A 4291-nucleotide genomic window follows, 5' to 3' on the forward strand; every position below is an offset into this window, starting at 1 on the left:
CCGTTTTTTACCCCGCCATTTAGGCAGCCATACGCCGTTTTCGGAGGAAGCATGCTGGGTATTTTCGTGTTTCTATAACCCACTGAACTCTGACATGGATTACAGGATCTTTTTCGTGCGCACTTGGTCTTGTGCTTGCGTGTACACACGGGGGTGTTCGGACACCGAGGAGAGTCTGCACACAAAGTTGACTCTGACAAATAAATCTCTCGCCGAACGTGGGGACGAACTCACGCTGACAGCGGCCAACTGGATACAAATCCAGCGCGCTACCGACTGAGCTACATCCCCGCCCACTGCACGGGAACAAGAAACAAGCACATGCCGTTCGAGGAAACTCTAAGCTTTAGTTTTCATTAATCTTATCATTTTACCCAGTGATTCAGAGTCAGACCCATGTCAATTTGAAGTGTGTAAAGCACTTGTTAGGTGATAAAACATTATGATTTGTATGTTCTAGCCTAGCTGTTGAGAATCTAAATTGATATTAGCGTGCCTTACACATTCTATTACGATGTTAGAATACATGGGTGAGATTCTTCTGGTATATGCCAGAAATCCGGATTCGTAATGTCTGTGGCGACGTATTTTTGGTTGTTAATTATACAAATCCTTCAGCGTCTGGGAGCCCCAAGACCCCCCCTTAAAATTCTTCAGGATTCATGACATTTTCAGTCCCACCCATGAGAATACCTTTACTTACTAATTCATATAGCAGTTTGTCTTTTTACTTGTTTTTGTTTTTAATCATATGTTGATATTTGATATATTTTGCCTTTCTTTAATTTAATTACTGTAGCTCTTTAACTCGAGACCGGGGATGTCAAGCTCAACAAACCAGCTCTTCCAGCTGTTCCATGTGTGCTTTACTTGCCAGAATTTGTATCAGATAGAAGATGATAAATGTAATACGCTTATCTATACCAGCATTTTAAATGAGCCAAGTGACAGATTTATGAACCAGAATTTTTTGGGTTTTTTTTTGGTTTATCATGTTTTAAATGTGTTTTAATAGTTCTTTTTAGTAAATCAATCAGCATTCCTGGATGATGAGTTAATTTCTTTGGGTTGTATTGTGGTATGCTGACGCTTCTTCAATATCACATGAGCTTTCATACCTGGGCTTGTGTGTGTGTGTGTGTGTGTGTGTGTGTGTGTGTGTGTGTGTGTGTATCTTGCTAACTTCCAAACAATAACAGAACAACAACATTAAGTCTATGAACGCACATATATAGTTACAGTACACAAACAAACAGTCAGAGAGAAAAACAGACAGACAGAAACACACATCTTGAGCTAGAGGGGGTGGTGAAGTAGCTCAGTCGGTAGTGCACTGGCTTTTTAGCTTTTTCTTTTCTTTCTTTATTTGGTGTTTAACGTCGTTTTCAACCATTCAAGGTTATATCGCGACGCCGAGGGAAGGGGGGAGATGGGATAGAGCCACTTGTCAATTGTTTCTTGTTCACAAAAGCACTAATCAAAAATTTGCTCCAGGGGCTTGCAACGAAGTACAATATATTACCTTACTGGGAGAATGCAAGTTTCCAGTACAAAGGACTTAACATTTCTTACATACTGCTTGACTAAAATCTTTACAAACATTGACTATATTCTATACAAGAAACACTTATAACAAGGGTAAAAGGAAAAACAGAATCCGTTAGTCGCCTCTTACGACATGCTGGGGAGCATCGGGTAAATTCTTTCACGTCCCCTAACCCGCGGGGGGCGCTTTTTAGCCAGTTCATTGCTATCAGTGTGGGTTTGAAACCCAGGTTCGGCGAGAATTTTATTTCACAGGATCAACTTTGTGCAGACTCTCTTCGGTGTCGAACACCCTCGTGTGCACACATGCACATAATAAAGATCCCAAGCTTTCAGCGAAAATCTCAGGGCTTCAAAAACACAAACGCAATACTGTACTTGACAAGACCAGTACAAGCCTTACTTAATATAAGCATGTCGAAGAAGACAGTCGTCGTGGGCTTGCTCGAGTCAAAACTGATATTACCAGGGATCGCGTTTACGCACGATTTTTGCGTATTTGACGCATTTTAAAAGTCGCTGACGCGTTTTTTTCGCCGCGCCGCGTAAGCCATACGCAAAAATATTGTAACTTTTTCTTGTCTTCACGCAGCGCTTTTGCTCTGACTTAATAATCACCCGATCCTGAAACTGACTATAGGGCTCGAGAAGTGACGACACACATGAAATCTGCGCGTCAAAACTAAAGTCCGTTTCTTTTTGCATCGAAGTATCGCAAACGAACGTAACGAGGGTATTACCAGATAATGTCTTGTCGGATAATGAAACAGACATTAGCTGCTCTCCCATCTCGCGCTTCCAAAAGGCGGAAAGTGTGTCTAGTCGTATTAGAGCGGGAAACAAACTCGCAAGGCCCGAAGGTTGGAGACAGCAGGGGTGTTATTCGACAGGCGTGCGCGGAGTTCGACAGGAAAACTCGCCGTATTTAGGTAAGGAGTGTCTTTAAGTCTTTCGTGCGTGTTTTGTTTGTGTCTGTACGTGTTTTCGTAGTACGCAAAAATATTGGTCCGTGACGCGTTTTTGACTCACATGCGAAGCAAAAGTGAGTCTATGTACTCACCCGAGTCGTCCGTCCGTCCGTCCGTCCGGACGTCCGTCCGTCCGGACGTCCGTCCGGAAAACTTTAACGTTGGATATTTCTTGGACACTATTCAGTCTATCAGTACCAAATTTGGCAAGATGGTGTATGATGACAAGGCCCCAAAAAACATTCATAGCATCTTGACCTTGCTTCAAGGTCAAGGTCGCAGGGGCCATAAATGTTGCCTAAAAAACAGCTATTTTTCACATTTTTCACATTTTCTCTGAAGTTTTTGAGATTCAATACCTCACCTATATATAATATATAGGGCAAAGTAAGCCCCATCTTTTGATACCAGTTTGGTTTACCTTGCTTCAAGGTCAAGGTCACAGGAGCTCTTCAAAGTTGGATTGTATACATATTTTGAAGTGACCTTGACCCTGAACTATGGAAGATAACTGTTTCAAACTTAAAAATTATGTGGGGCACATGTTATGCTTTCATCATGAGACACATTTGATCACATATGATCAAGGTCAAGGTCACTTTGACCCTTATGAAATGTGACCAAAATAAGGTAGTGAACCACTAAAAGTGACCATATCTCATGGTAGAAAGAGCCAATAAGCACCATTGTACTTCCTATGTCTTGAATTAACAGCTTTGTGTTGCATGACCTTGGATGACCTTGACCTTGGGTCAAGGTCACATGTATTTTGGTAGGAAAAATGTGTAAAGCATGTGAGTCGTATGGGCTTTGCCCTTCTTGTTTTCGTTTCGTTGCGTATGACTTACGCGTTTTTTAAAAAGCTAGCGCGATCCCTGTATTACGCTATCTATTCTCAGTGAATAACAAACTAGATGAATACCCGCTTCGCCGGGTACGGCTTCGCCGGGAAGAAGTCAAGCCGAATATCCGGCTGCGCCGGGGACCCGGCTTTGCCGGGTGTACGCCGGCTTTGCCGGCGCACCGCACGAAGGAAGGGAGATAAACGCGCAAAACACTGGAGAAGAGTAATACCCGGCTTTGCCGGGACAGTGACCTTGTAAAAATAGTATAACGGGAATATGGATTGAGCGTTGTCGACAGTGACCTTCTAAAAATAGTAACGGGAATATGGATTGACGCCACACAAAGGAAGGGAGATAAATGCTGAAAACACTGGAGAAGATAAGGAAGAGTTACTGGAAATGGATCCAGAGAAAAACCAAAATCGGTTCAGCGACGCGCGCTGAGAGCACGTGTTGAAATATCTCATTGACCAGGTTGTGTCCAGGGTGCATGTACCTGAATATGGTGACCAAATTTGAAACAGATCTATCAAGAACCTTGGGCGTGCATCGCGGACACACACACACACACACACACAGACACAAGCCGTATATATATATATATATAGATACCTTTCTCAACCGAGGCCAATTTGCCTGGGAGAACGTTAAACTCCAATAGTCAGTCAAGTCAACACACAGACGGACAGTACACAGACAGGCACACACTGACACTAAACACAGACACACACACACACAAACACACACACACACACACACACACACACACACACACACACATTCCATGTTATCGGTAACTGATATTACTAATCAAAACGCACATGAAAGAACTCTCTTACTCTTGGTTTCGGTAGATAGATAATTATTTTCAAAAAGAATAATTCTCAAATGGATGATTCTTAAACTGTGCATTTATTTTTCTTGAAACGCAAA

The sequence above is a fragment of the Littorina saxatilis genome, linkage group LG3 (assembly GCF_037325665.1).
Source record: "Littorina saxatilis isolate snail1 linkage group LG3, US_GU_Lsax_2.0, whole genome shotgun sequence".
Classification (NCBI taxonomy): Eukaryota; Metazoa; Mollusca; class Gastropoda; order Littorinimorpha; family Littorinidae; genus Littorina; species Littorina saxatilis.